A 15,081-nucleotide genomic window follows, 5' to 3' on the forward strand; every position below is an offset into this window, starting at 1 on the left:
TACACTGCATAACTTTTAACAAGTAATACTTCTTTATGGAGAGGGTGGGCTTGTATATTTAGGACCATGAGTAGGTAAAACAAATCTGGGCTAATTTGCACATGTATTTTCAGCCAGATCCAAATAATAATGCTTGTTGAAAGTGTGAAAATTGACTATGATCCAAACATATTTCCAAATGCATGAAATTAACCTACATAGCTTGTATACTGCTAACAGGGAATAGCCTTTCAACTTTGTAAGGGAGAATGCTCTCTGGTAGCTATGCAGGATACAGTCTATTGAGGAATAACAAGGTTACCAAAGCTTTACTTCTATAAGGTACAGCACAGAGACAAGCAGGAACTCTACACCCTAACAGTGGCTCCTCATGCACAAAAACTCATGGCTAAAATGGTTGTCCCCAACACCTAGCTTGGGAATGTTCCCAATGTCTCACACCAGAGTTTCCACTTTGGTGCTCTCTCTTACCCATCCCTCCACCCTTCCCGGGATAGTGCTGCAGCTAAAGGTGCAAGAAAAAAATGATCCCTGCCAAAAGTGTGCCACATAGTACCCTTGATTCGATAAAGGAAAAGAGCCAGAACCAGGGTGGAGCTTTTCGATGCCTTTCCAAATCCTCCCACGACTGCAAGGTTCTTACTACCAAAAGTTCTGGCTTATAGTAGGAAAGAAAAGAACCTTGTGAGCAAAATTCCCTCACCTCCACTCACCTCAGGAGCTATGCAAAAACCACCAGAAGTACACCTAAACGAGTCAATGATCTCACTTAGTGTGGTACTAATTGGGTCAAGGACCCATAGGCCATGATTTTACAAACCTCGGCGGGTCCGGGGCGGGCTACGTCGGTGGCGGGTCCCGACTCCACTGCTGTCTCCATCCCGGCCTCTGAAATGAATTTCCCAAGATTGGGCTTGTTATGCCCGACCAGCGCGTTTGCCGGCCAATTAGATGAAGTGGGTCTGGTGACGTCATTTGATGATGCGTGATCAGCCGGTTTCCTTAAAGGGACCATGGCCAACTTTATTTTGTGCTGTCAGTGTTCTACAGCATTGAGGTGCTGCAAATACTGACAAGCACTGTACAGTGGTGCAGGGCTGTACCCAGACTCTCCCATGACTCACTCATATGCTTATGGAGGGAGTCACAGCACACAGGGAGGTCCTCTTCCCTTCCCATGGCGGAAGAGACCTCCCTAGAAGACCCACACAGCCTGGTTGCACATTGCAGAGGAGGGCACAAGCAGGGATGTGCCGCAAACCTTGAAATAATCTCAGATCACATCACAAAATCTTAGTACAAAGCCACACTCAACCTCATCCTGCTGTGCCTCTCATCACATCCCCATCATTCTGCCTTCCCTACCCTACTCCTTTACATCTTTACTCACACCAACTTACCTTGCACCTTCACCCATCTCTCTCTATCTACGTTATCACTTCCCCATCTCACTAGCCACCCCTCACACTCACACTTATCCTAGTGCAATCATACTAACTAACAACACACAAGGGTAGCCACTTGGGTGTTTTATGCAATGTTCATGTAAAGTTTCTGTTAATGTGGTGTCAAACATTGAAACCTTTATTTTGAACACTATGCGTTCTTGGACAGATTTGTGTGCACCTTTGGAAGTGGCTTAATGAGTTCCAGTGAATGGCGAGACATAACGGTACCCACCACAATGGCGGTGTGAAAGGTATGGCTTGGGCATTGTAGGGATGCTTTAGGGTGTTGGTGGGGTGGTGCCAACCTGGCACATCATGTGGCAGCCAGGGTGTACAGCATCAAGTGAAGTAAATCTGGCCATGGTGAGGCCATCCCTGGCCTCCCGGGCAGCAATGTGGTCGGGTGCTGATGCCCTGTGTCCTGTGCAGCATCAGTTGATTGCGGAGAAGGTTAGTGTTGTTGTTGGTGCTGCTGATGTGCCTGGCGATGCTGTTATTGGGGCTGATTGTGGTGGGTTTCTGAGGACCAAGGTGAGAGAATTTCAAGGGCACCCATGCTGATGGGATAGATGGCAGGTGAAGTAGAGATGACAGAAGCGATCTGTCAATGGTGGGAGGGGTAATGAGGTCAGACTGGATGGAGAATTGTGTAAAGACTTGCAGCATCCTGAATTTGTAGTGGAAATGCAGCTTTAAGGGAACATGACTCAATCAGTTGGGAGCTTTGACTTGACATTTGAAGCTGTCAGCTCATCAGCTGATTCAAGGCCAATGACCTCCCGCCTCAGCTTCACAGACAAGGTCTAGACATAGCAGAAAACCTGTGGGCGACATGTCAAATCCAAAAAGCTGGGGAAAAGCCATTGATAAGTGACTGTAAACAAGCCACTAATGCTTTTAATTGCCTCCCCCGCTGCTGCTTGTTGGGTCTGTTCAGCGCTGACAGACCCGACATTTGGTAAAGGCGCCTGGCGGTGGGTTCACAGCGGGGTTCCAATGCGCTGGGGGAAAATAACAGTTTCCCACCCGACCCGCCACCGATCACGATGGCCGAGCCCCCACAAAATCCAGCCCATAGTCTTAGTGTAGAACTAAGTACACAATGAGTTAATTGCTTGTGCTTTGGTGGGGATCAGAAAGTATGGTGCTCACTAAATGGCCTGATTGAAGCCAATTCTTGCTAACAAAGGCTCATCCCAACTATGGAGGAAAAGGACTAGATGTCAGCCCGTCAGTGAAGGCACCAGCTTGCAAGCAAAACAACACTTTCAGAACGGTATGGCGCAAGAACCACTGATTTTGCAGGGCAGCTGAGCTGCATTTTGAAAATTCTTCCAAATAGGGTGATTTTCTGGTGGAAGGCTGGTACTAGCTTCTCCCGAGTGGACACACAGCTGCCACTGGGTCAAAATTGAAGAATCTAATTGTGGATGTCCATGAAAGGCACAATGGTGAAAACTATGGCAAAGATTCTGCAATTGGATGCTGTCATCTAGCATCAGCATCTCGAAAACTTAAGTTTGAGTTCTAGATTGGAGAGGCGATGAAAACTCACGTGCTTAAAGCACTTAAGGCCATCAGCCATTAGCAAGTGTGGCATGTGTATTCATCAGATCCACATATTGGCGAATGTTTTTAACCTAATTCAGTGATCTCTCCATTATGGAAGCATAGGGATCCCCCTCAAAAATCTAGGGAGAAAAATTGAGTTGCGCCCCCCCAGGGTGCTAACTTTGCTGGGGCGCTATTTTTAGCACCCCAAAAAAATTTGCGTCCCGAAAAAATTTGCGCCCCGCGGCCAAAATTCATCGGTAACGCCCAAGAGGGAAGCGGGGTGCTACTGGAAGCGCCCCGCCTCCCTCTTGGGGTGCTGCGAGTGAATATCGCGGAGCTACGTGCCGCAGTGCCACGCTCTGCGGCACATCGCACCGCGGTATTGCAGGCCTTTCTCCCCTTCTTAAAGGGGAGGGGCCTTGCGCAGTGTGACCCGGGGCCCAGCTGGGCCACCAGGGATCGGAGTGCCGGCAAAAGAGCCGGTGGCCAGCAACAAAAATGGCCACCCGGCACCTTCCCTTTAATTACGTCATCGCCGGCGGCGCAGCGCCGCAGGGCGCTAACGGTTACCACTGCCACTAACCTCCCGCTGAATTTCGTGGGAGGCGTTGGCGGCACCGTGCCCTAATTACTTTGCGCCCGTTAGGCGCTAACAGGCGACGCAAAGCAACTTAATTTTTAGGCCCTAAGCTCTTTTTTGCTACTTAGAATATCAGATCCTTGGGTGTCATGGAACCTCAGGTGACAATCATTGACCATTCCACATGTTTCCTGTAGTGAAGGGACACAAATCTGTTCCTGGGAGATAAAAAGTCCAATCTCAGGCTTTTTAACACTCAATGTCTCATGCCTAGGAAATCCACTTCTTTTAAAAAGTGAGCCACTGAGATCTGCATCCATGGACATAGTACTTTAAATCCAAGGCTTCGTATAATTTTGTAGTATTCCTGGTTTCATATTGGACTGTCCGAGCAATAATCACTAATTGCTTTCCCTATGGCCTTGTCATATTGTTTGTGGACTTCCAATGTTTTGTCCAGTACGACCCCAAGGATTCTCTCATGTTCCACATCCATTAGCTGATAGCCTTGCATTGTGCACACATGCCTGGAATTGCCTGATGCAAATGCATCACACTGCATTTATCCACATTGAAGGATATCCATTTATCCACATTGAAGGGTGCATCTAAACCAACTTGCACCCTGTTTATTTGATTTATGGTCCAAAATCCCATGTACAATTTTGTGTCATTAACAAACTGGAGAATAGTTTGATTCTCAATTGCTTCTATAAATTGCTATTTTACTGCTGAGTGCTCATTTTTACTGTTTTTGTGGTTTATCTATCTCCAGCTTGCTGATGGGTTCAGCTTTGCTGCTGGTGCTGTGGTGCTTAATTTTTTGGACCTTCAGCCATTCAGCACAAGGCACAAAGATTCCCTTTACCTATGTTATGCAGAGGAGTTTGAGGAGCACCAAAGGAGGGAGCCCAGGCTCATCAAGCACCATCGATCATGTGGTACTCACACACAGGTACACAAGAGTCTGTAGTTGCAGACCTAAAGAGGGAGAAATTCAGTATAGCCCCGTTTGGGGCGCCATTATCGGCCGTGTGCAAAGTTTAGCGCCTGGCGCTAATTATCGCCTCTGACGGCAAACTTGGCTTTTATCACCCCTGGAAGTGATTGGAGCGCTAAATCAGGTGCTTCATACCTGTCTTAAGGCGCAAAGGCTGAGGAGCGAGGCGCTACCTCAGAGCGCTGGCGAAGCAAGAAAGGGCAAATGAAAATGAACCTGCAAAGTGCTGCTCAGTACCCAAAACTCCTTCACACAGCGTTGAATCTCTCCAGAAGTCTCTCTCTCTCTCTCAGAATCCGTGGTGCAAAAATGTCACCAACAAAAAAAGGCAGGAAGCGGTCGCCTTTAAATAGCGCTCCCCCAGTCCCTTTCTGACTGCAAAATGCTCCTCTCAACCTGTCGTTGCTAGCGGCAGGCGGTAAGGCAGGGGGCGCTACTCAATATCCGGTCCGGGGTGCTACCAGGGCATTGCACACTCGACTGACATCACGATCTGCCGGCGCAGGAGATCGTGGCGGTAGTGTTTAAGGCACTAACAACTTAATTTTTCCCCCTAAAACGTTAAAAGTTGAAGAATTAGTGCCAGGCACTAATCATAGTCGACTCCTGCGAAATACATCGTTAGCGCTCCAAGAGGGAAGTGGAGCGCTAAATCAAGCGCTACACTCCTAACTTAGGGCGCTAACCTCAGAGCGGGGCGCTACCGGCAGAGCGATAAAGAAGGTCATGCGCAGTCCAAACGGCACTCTTTAATCATGCAGGCTGCTTCCATCTCTTAAAGGGAAGGGCCAATCACGCTGTATAACCTCAGTCATCAGTGGTGTTTTTCAACACGACCTGGGCGACTGCCATTGCCGCCCCCATCACTTTCAAAAAGTGCAGCATTTGGAGATGTTTGAGGAAAAGATGTAAAAAATTTTGCGCAGGCAGCAGACTGGCGCAAGTAATAAATGGTGCAATCACTGAAAGCGCCTTTTTCACGCTGTTCAAGTGACACGGAAGCATTCCCTTTAATTACTGTTCCTGTATTGCACTTCCGAGTGCACAACGCCTCCTCTTACTGGTGTTGTCAGCGCAAAGCACTAAAGCAGGGGGTGAAAGGCAATTTTGCATCGGGGCCGTTAATGGGGCATTGCACATGCATTGATGTCATAAATGTGAGGCGCTAGAGGCCTAGGTGCTAACCGTTAGCGTCAGCGCTAATTCGCCACTGAAGATCGTGTGCGTTGTTGGATTCACTGCAGCCGTGATCAGGCGCTAACCTACTGAATTTTGCGACCAAAGAGTCTCTTCTCAACATCTACAATTGACAAATCGTGAAAAGGTTGTGCTTCCCTTGTAAAACAATTGAGAAGTTACGCCACTTGTTTGCAGCAGACCTGGGGCCCACATTTACCAGATGCACAGCACTGCTACCGGCAATCAAAGTAACCACAACCATCAACTGCTTTCAGGCTGTGATTTCCTTTCATTGAAAAATTATCAGTGACAGTAAATGTGCTATCTTACTGTTTATTAACTACCATGCCTCCCCTTGGTGCATCTTATTGTGTCCCCTTTCAATCCTAGGCACCTTCATCTCCTCGGTGCTTCCTCAGTGGCATGAGGTGAGGAAAGGTCCAGCTATTCTTTCCTCCAGGGAACTTTCAGGGACTGAGGTGGCCTTTGTCTTAAGGCAGCTGAGGCGCCAGAGGGACCTACACCAGCTGCACCTCCTGCAGTGGAAGTTATTTCTAAAGGAAAATCAATTTGTTCACTGCTCCTGACAAGCAATGCAACAGTGACCTGCAGAATATATTAGGAGGAAGACGTGGGTATGGTTCTTAATGAATACGTTGCGTCTGTCTTCACAAAAGAGAGGGATGATGCAGACATTATAGTTAAGGGGGAGGAGTGTGAAATATTAGATGAGATAAACATAGTGAGAGAGGATGTATTAAGGGGTTTAGCATCTTTGAAAGTAGATAAATCCTCAGGCCCAGATGAAATGTCTCCCAGGCTGCTAAGAGAAGCATAGGAGGAAATAGCAGAGGCGCTGACCATCATTTTCCAATCTTCTCTGGCTACAGGTGTGGTGCCAGAGGACTGATAACGTTGTACCATTGTTTAAAAAGGGAGCAAGGGATAGACTGAGTAATTACAGGCCAGTCAGCCTAATCTCGGTGGTGGGCAAATTATTGGAAAAAATTCTGAGGGACAGTATTAATCGTCATTTAAAAAGGCACGGATCAATCAAGGATAATCAGCACGGATTTGTTAAGGGAAGATCAAGTCTGACTAACTTGATTGAATTTTTTGAGGAGGTAACCAGGAGGGTCGATGAGGGTAGTGCATTTGATGTAGTCTACATGGATTTTAGCAAGGCTTTTGACAAGGTCCCACATGACAGACTAGTCAGAAAAGTAAAAACCTATGGGATTCAAGGGAAAGTGGCAAGTTGGATCCAAAATTGGCTCAGTGGCAAGAAGCAAAGGATAATGGTCGACAGATGTGTTTGTGACCGGAAGGCTGTTTCCAGTGGGGTTCTGCAGGACTTGGTACTCGGTCCCTTGCTTTTTGTGATTTAGACTTCAATGTAGGCAGCATAATTAAGAAGTTTGCAGATGATACAAAAATTGGCCATGTGGTTGATAGTGAGGAAGAAAGCTGTAGACTGCAGGAAGATATCAAAGGACTGGTCAGGTGGGCAGAAAAGTGGCAAATGGAACTCAACCTGGAGAAATGTGAGGTAATGCATTTGGGGAGGACTAACAAGGCAAGGGAATACACAATAAATGTTAGAATACAGAGAAGTGTAGAGGAACAGAGGGGCCTTGGAGTGCACCCCCACAGATCCCTGAAGGTAGCAGGCCAGGTAGATAAGGTGGTTAAGAAGGTAAATGGGATACTTTCCTTTATTAGCTGAGGCATAGAATATAAGAGCAGGGAGGTTATGCTAGAACTGTATAAAACACTGGTTAGGCCACAGCTAGAGTACTGCATACAGTTCTAGTCACCACATTACAGGAAGGATGTGATTGCACTAGAGAGGGTACAGAGGAGATTTACGAGGATGTTGCCAGGACTGGAGAATTTTAGCTCTGAGGAAAGATTGGATAGGCTGGGGTTGTTTTCTTTGAACAGAGGAGGCTGAGGGGAGACTTGATTCAGAGGTATAAAATTATATGTGGCCCAGATAGAGTGGACAGGAAGGACCTATTTCCCTTATCAGAGAGGTCAATAACCAGGGGGCAGAGATTTAAAGTAATTGGTAGAAGGATTAGAGGGGAGTTGAGAAGAACTTTTTTCACCCAGAGGGTGGTGGGGGTCTGGAACTCACTGCCTGAAAAGGTGGTAGAGGCAGAAACACTCATCACATTTAAAAAGTACTTGGATATGCACTTGAAGTGCCATAACCTGCAAAGCTACGGACCAAGAGCTGGAAAGGAGGATTAGGTTGGATAGCTCTTTTTCGATCGGCCTCCTTCTATGCCGTAAATCTCTGATTCTACAATGAACCTTGGAAGTTGTGACAAAGATCTTCCTTGGTTGCATGAGGTTTCCTACCTTTAGTACACTTCCAGATCCTGCAAATACAGAGGTGCACTCAAAAATAAACGTAGCTCCTCACAAATCACCACATTAGCAGCTTTAACTGAATAAAGAGACAGAGATGGCAGATTTCAGGAAGGCTCCCAGCAACAGCAAAGAAGCAGTGGCATAAATTGACAGACCAAAACAGTGATGTACCTTTAAGAAAGAGGACCCAACTGAACAGAAAAGGGCTCCCTTAAAACATTATTCAGGCACTTGAATCATATTATGGGAAATTCCCCTTATCTGCATTGGAATCAGGCCTGTAATGCACATCTGGTGCCAGACTCTAAGGGCTGGATTTTAAGGAGGAGGGTGGGGAGGGCTCCGAGGCGGTCGGGAAACCCGGGAGGCCAGATTAAGAAGCTGGTTGGCTGCGGGCATGTAGGCCTGCGGCACTTGGCAGCATAGAGGAGGGAGGGATCCATCAGGTCGGGCCGTTAAAAGAATTGCACCAGGGCGGGGGGTCAGCCAGAGATCGGGGGGGGGGGGTCAGGCACTGATTGGGGTATAGAGGGTCGGGGCCGGATGTTCGGGGTGGGTGAAGAGAAGATGGTGGCCGGCCTCAGCATCATCGGTGGGGGAGGCCCGGGAAGGCGATCGGAGGCCTTGTGAGGTGGGGTCTCCAATCGTGAGGGGTGGGGTAGGTCGGGATCCTGGATTCAGGAAGTAGGTATAAAAGATACTTACTTCCTGGAATCAGCCTTGCTATAACTGCCGGGTTTTACGAATTGTGTGTAACCCCTTCACGGTTCTTTAGATATATGTGAGATGTGGTCTCTGTTGTAGACAGTATTCTATAGTCCAGTAAGGAGATCACTACTACAATGGCTTAAATCTAACTATCTTACTTTATAGTTTTAACATCAGACAGTATAAGAAGATTACAGGTCAATGAACTAAATTAGACATTTGCATACATTAGAATGACTCTAGACATAATAAACATACATTCTCCATTTACATCGATTCAAAGGACTGTCCCTGTGTCCAAATTCGAGTGCACTCTTTCGTTGGCGCGCTTAAGTTGGAGCTCATGGTATGTATAATGTCTGCAAGGCTTACGACTCCGAACCCCTTCGTTGAATTCTCTTCACGATCACTGAATCCCACTTTGAGTTCTGGATGCAGTGCACACAGCAGCCGCTGGAGTTGGTGACTCTCTCTCTCTCTCTCTGCAGCTTTTCCAAGTAGCTCCCCATCAGCACGAGGCAAGCAGCTCTCCCCAAACCTCTGCCTTGCAGATCTGTGTTCAGACGACGATCCCCCGGTACTGGTGACTTGCAGCCAGCCAGTTCAGGATGCAGTGCTACTAATACGAAGGGCGGCGGCCGAGTTTGGAAGCCCGGGACGGGATGCGGCAGCCATTTGCCTCCTGAGCCCTCTTTTCAGAGCTCCTGCCCTCCTCTCTTCCAGTCGCTCTCTGCAGCTTTTCCCGCTCGAAAAACCCGACTCCACCCCTTCCTCCTGGGGTTTCTGCCTGGAGACAGCGCCGCCTCACTGTCTGCAACAGTTGATACTGGTGCAGAATTATGGAAAATCTGCTCTCAGTCACATTGTGTCCTTAAAAGTTCTTGCCGTACCTTCACATGGCAACTTTAACCCAGGGATTTATAACAATGATAATACAGTGTCTAAGTTAAAGATTGATAACCATACTTAGCGTACATAACATTTCCAGTGGGTATTACATGTGTAAAACCCGTCCACGTGCAGTTAAAAACAAAATGCAGGTTAAAAAAAAGGCTTCCAGCCTCATTTTAATATTTAAATAGACAGCCCGTCTCCTGGCAGCGGGTTGACTGCCTGCCCCCACCCGCCCCCCCAGTTAAAACTGGAAGTAGGCAGGTTCAGGTCAGGAATCCCATCTTTAACAATTTAACTACACCCACTCCCCCAACCGACGCATTTTTTAAGGTTAAAATTCCTCCCCAAATGTCTGAAGTCCTTCTGGGTCACATTATGCCACACTGCATAGATGGTTACAATGTGTAGCAGCAGTGGGCACTAAATATCCGATTATGAGCCCCATAGTTTGGAGCCATTGTTCATTTTTAACTTAGGAGGAGGAAAAATAAGGACGGCAAACATTTAGATCAATATGTAACTCAGAAGGTAATATGGACATGGGGCACAGACCTCCATATTTTGAGGAAAATGCATATGTTGGTGAGGGGGCAAACTGCAATTTTAACAATTTTTATGATCTTGCAACATCTAGTGCACAGAGAAAATCTTTTCCCCACTGAGAATCTACAACGAGTGTGTGTAATTCACTGCACTACCTAGAAAAAGTGACAACTATCTTTAAAAAAAGGCACTCTTCCATGACATCATAATGACACTCCATGACAACGTTATAAGGTGATATAGGCTCTAAAGGAGGACCTCTAAGTCCCAAAGAGTTAAGTTTCTATTGAAAGAAAATTCTTTGAATTTTGAAACCATTATACAGTATACGCCCCAGAGGAAACCCATAATAAACTGTGACTTCCAACACCTGAATTTGTTATGCAATGGTCCTGAAACTAGTGTCAGATGAAACAGATACAAAATAACTCAAGATTCACACTCAGACACCAGCAAACAAACCATATTAAATGGAACTAGGTACTGCTGATATGTATCTTTTTTATGTAGCCAAAACAATACCTGGCTTATTCAGGCATTTCTTTTCAAACTCCATTGGAGTAATTCAGAGTGGACAATTTTCACCCCAAACCTGGGGGAGAAGACCTTTCCCTTTGAATATACAGAATTAAATCTTTAGTTGATGTGATGATTGGAAAAAAACAGGCACGTGGCACCATCACTTGTCAATCAGCACAAACATGCCAGTACAGAAAACAGTGTAATTTTAAAAATAGGTAAGTAAATGTATAACACAAAAAAATGAGTGCAGGAACACCTCTTGGCTTCATATGTGTAATGATATCAGCAAATAGTGATGATATTTGTCTGTGTTTGATTACTTATGCCTTACAGCATGTTTGTCTGTGTTTGATTGCTTGTGCCTGAGCAGCAGAGGTCATGTGACACAGACAAGCAGGCTGAGCTGTTTAGTTTCACTTTAGCTGCAGCTCAAGCATGGTGTGTCCTGAAAAGCTGTATGAATTCTTGAACAAACCTTAGATTAAAAGTCATTCTCTTTTAGAAATGTCTCATCATTGAACCCACAAGGAAATCAATACATGGTGTCAGAAGTGGCTGAAAGAGATGAAGAAAAAAGATCCGAAGTTCAAACAGCTCTCCACATACTAGCAAGCCAAAAGAGAAAATCGTTGCTTACCATTAGAGAATAGCTAACGAAGTGAAAAATGGAAGGTTTACTCCCACCAGCGATGCTTCAGTTGTCAGGTAATGTGGCTGAAAATTGGAGAAGGTTCAAACAGCGTTTGGAGTTGTACTTAGCAGCAACCGGAGCTGACGAGAAAAGTGATAAACAGAAATCGTCCGTGTTCTTACATGTAGTGGGTGATGAAGCGCTGGAGGTATATAATAATTTCATATTTGCTGTTGATGGAGACAAAATGAAGCTAGATAAAATAATGGAACAGTTTGAGGCCTACTGCATACCTAAACGCAACGTGACCTTTGAGAGGCACAAATTTTTCACATGTGTACAGAAAACTGGCGAGACTATTGATCAGTATGTGACTGAACTGAGAAACCGAAGCAAATCGTGTGAATTTGGGGGACTGACAGACTCGCTGATAAAAGACAGACTGGTGTGTGGTATTCCAGATAATGGTCTAAGGGAAAGACTGCTAAGAGAGCAAGATCTAGACCTGGGAAAAGCCATAGCACTGTGTAGGGCTACAGAGACTGTGAAGTTGCAGGCAAAGGAGCTGTTCAGTGACAGTAGCTGCAACGTGGATGCAGTGAGAAAGAACGGATACAAACCGTTTAACAAAGAGAGCGCCAATGTGAAAAAAGAGGCGTGGCCAGCAAACGAAAATGAAAGGGTCAATCGGAAGTCATGGAGTCGATGCGGTACACAGCATCCACCAAGAAAGTGTCCAGCATATGGTAAAACATGCAATAGATGCAACAAAAACAACCATTATGCCCGTTGCTGTAAGAACCAAGCGCAACAAAGCAAGGTCCATACAGTAGATGAAAGCGAGATAGAGGAATTCTATGTAGATGTTGTGTCTGAAAACAAAAAAGAAGAAAGAGGCTGGATGTTGACACTAAAAGTGAATGACATACACATTCCATTTAAATTGGATACTGGAGCACAAGTTAATGTGATATCAGAGACCGATTTTAAGAGAATTAGACCCAGACCAAAGTTACATGGAATACAAGTGAAAGTGACCGGATACTCAGGTACTGATATACCAGTGAAAAGAAAATGCATTGTCAAAGTAACACACAAGGACAGAGAGCACACGCTAGCATTAATCGTGGTGCCAAAGGATGTGCAAGCCATACTAGGTTTAAAAGCCTGTGAGAGACTGAACCTGGTAAAGAGAGTCCTCGTTGTGGAAAGCGAAGGAGAGACAGTCTATGATGAACTCATGAAAGAGTACAAAGACCTATTTAAGGGTCTAGGCTGCATTCCAGGAGAACACACGATCAGAGTAGATAAAAGTATGACACCGGTCATACATCCATGCAGAAAAGTTCCGTTTGCTCTTCAAAAGCAACTGAAGGCAGAGTTGGACAGGATGGAAAGCCTGAACGTGATTCAGAAGATAGATGAGCCAACTGAGTGGGTGAGTTCCCTTGTCGTAGTGGACAAAAAGAATGGAAAGCTCAGAATTTGCCTGGATCCAAGAGATCTAAACAGAGCAATAAAGAGAGAGCACTTCAAGCTTCCTACACGTGAGGAAATCATGGCACAGTTTGCAAATGCAAAATATTTCAGCAAGTTAGATGCATCCTCAGGATTTTGGCAGATGAAATTGGACGAAGCAAGTTCAAGACTGTGCACGTTCAACAGTCCATTTGGCAGATACAGATTCCTAAGGTTACCATTTGGCATTGCCTCAGCTCCTGAAGTGTATCACAAAACAATTCATATGATCTATGAGCACCTGGAGGGAGTTGATACATCAATGGATGACATCATAGTATGGGGAACCACGAGAACTGAGCATGACGAGAGACTGAAAAAAGTGCTGGAAGCAACAAGGAAAACAAACCTGAAGCTGAATAGAGAGAAATGCCAGCTCGGGATGACAGAACTGACATTCGTGGGAGATATCCTTAGCAGTGAGGGCATCAGACCAGATCCCAGAAAGGTGTCCGCCATTGAGAATATGCCAAAGCCACAATGCAAAAAGGACGTGCAGAGGTTTAATGGAATGATCAATTACATGGGTAAATTCATATCCAACCTCTCAGAAAAGATGGCGCCGCTGAGAAGACTAACTGAAAAGAACATAGAATGGGAATGGAATCATGAGCATGAGAAGTCATGGAGCGATCTAAAGAAACTGCTCACAGAGGAACCAGTTCTGAGGTTTTATGACCCAGCGAGACCCATCAAGATATCATCAGATGCATCACAGAGTGGGCTCGGTGCCGTTCTTCTGCAAAAATATGACGACTGGCAACCTATTGCATATGCATCGCGCTCAATGACAGACGCGGAGACGCGATATGCTCAAATAGAAAAGGAGCTGCTCAGCATCACATACGCCTGTGAAAGATTTCACCAGTTTGTGGCAGGACAAGCAATCAGTGCAGAGACTGACCATAAGCCCTTGATTGCATTGTTCCAAAAGCCACTAAATAACTGTCCGCTTAGAATACAAAGAATGATGATCAGGCTGCAACGCTATACACTGAATGTTGCGTACACACCGGGTAAGCTGATGTATACAGCAGACATGTTGTCCAGAGCTGTAGACCCAAGTGAGCCTGCAAACACCACAATGGATGAAAAAGTGAACGCCTACGTGGACATGATCACAAGTGCACTGCCCATAGCCGATGCAAAAATGGAGCTCATAAAGACTGAGACAAACACAGATGAAACAATGAGACGACTGAGGAAAAGCACCTTGGATGGATGGCCCAACATGAAGCAAGACTGCTCACCTGACATAGCAGAGTACTGGAACTGCAGGGAGGAACTATCAGTGGTCGAAGACATCATCTACAAAGGAAGTAAAATAGTTATCCCAAAGAGTCTGAGAAAAGAGATGTTAAAAAAGATCCATGGAGGACATCTGGGAATCGAAAAGTGTAAGAAAAGAGCACGAGAGGTGATGTACTGGCCACGAATGAACCAAGATGTGACAAATGAGGTGTCAAACTGCACAATATGCCTGAAATATCGAGCAAGCAATCCGGTAGAACCACTAAAGCCACACCCAGCACCAGACAGACCTTACCAGAAGGTAGGCGCTGACCTATTCGTATGTCAAGGGAAGGACTATCTTGTCGTCACAGACTATTACTCCCTGTATCCAGAGGTTTGTAGACTGTACACCACCGCCGCAGAAGCTGTGATAAGAAGTATGAAAGCCATATTCTCCAGACATGGCGTGGCAAGCGAGGTCTTCACAGACAACGGACCCCAGTTTAACAATGCAAATTTCCGACACTTTGCCAAAGAGTGGGACTTTGTCCACACAACGTCAAGTCCTCACTATCCACAGTCCAATGGACTAGTGGAAAAATCGGTCCAGACAGTGAAAAGACTGATGTACAAGGCAAAAGACAGTGGAACTGACTTCTACCAAAGCATGCTTGTATACCGCACAACGCCGCTCGAGTGTGGTATGTCACCAGCCCAACTCCTGATGGGACGTCGGCTAAGGTCAAACCTACCCATCCCGGAGAACTTCCTGAAAACAAAAGAGGGGGAGAAAGTGAGGAAGTTCAAAGAACAACAGAAAGAAAAGCAAAAGTACTATTATGACAGAGGAACACAAAACCTACCTGAACTCCACACTGGTGACCAAGTAAGG

At 45.9% G+C, this 15,081-nt stretch overlaps 1 protein-coding gene across 3 annotated transcripts in view; it reads right to left on the minus strand.

The window, feature by feature from the left end:
• Positions 1-15,081, minus strand: part of npas3 (neuronal PAS domain protein 3) — a 1,485,068-nt gene that overhangs the window by 625,149 nt on the left and 844,838 nt on the right. The window lies entirely within an intron of this gene.

The sequence above is a fragment of the Somniosus microcephalus genome, chromosome 12, assembly GCF_052327205.1.
Source record: "Somniosus microcephalus isolate GS21.2 chromosome 12, FLI_Smic_1.0, whole genome shotgun sequence".
Taxonomy (NCBI): domain Eukaryota; kingdom Metazoa; phylum Chordata; class Chondrichthyes; order Squaliformes; family Somniosidae; genus Somniosus; species Somniosus microcephalus.